General features: G+C 47.9%; 1 protein-coding gene across 1 annotated transcript in view; it reads left to right on the forward strand.

Annotated features, from left to right (window-relative positions):
- CDK2AP1 (cyclin-dependent kinase 2 associated protein 1) overlaps window positions 1-217 on the forward strand; it is a 9,402-nt gene that overhangs the window by 7,823 nt on the left and 1,362 nt on the right. The window lies entirely within an intron of this gene.

Consider the following 217-nt stretch of genomic DNA (forward strand, 5'->3'; position numbering starts at 1 on the left):
ACCTGCCCTCCCATCCACTGGCCTGCTTACCCCCAATTGGCCTGATCGCCCCTAATTGCCTCTGCCTCAGCCCCGCCACCATGACTTTGTCCGGAAGGATGTCCAGAAGGTCTCCTGGTCTAATTAGCATATTACCCTTTTATTAGTATAGATTTTTGTTACACACACACACACACACACACACACACGCTGTCCAAAAAAATGTATACACACTTTA

Source organism: Myotis davidii, unplaced genomic scaffold (genome assembly GCF_000327345.1).
Source record: "Myotis davidii unplaced genomic scaffold, ASM32734v1 scaffold223, whole genome shotgun sequence".
NCBI classification, from domain to species: Eukaryota; Metazoa; Chordata; class Mammalia; order Chiroptera; family Vespertilionidae; genus Myotis; species Myotis davidii.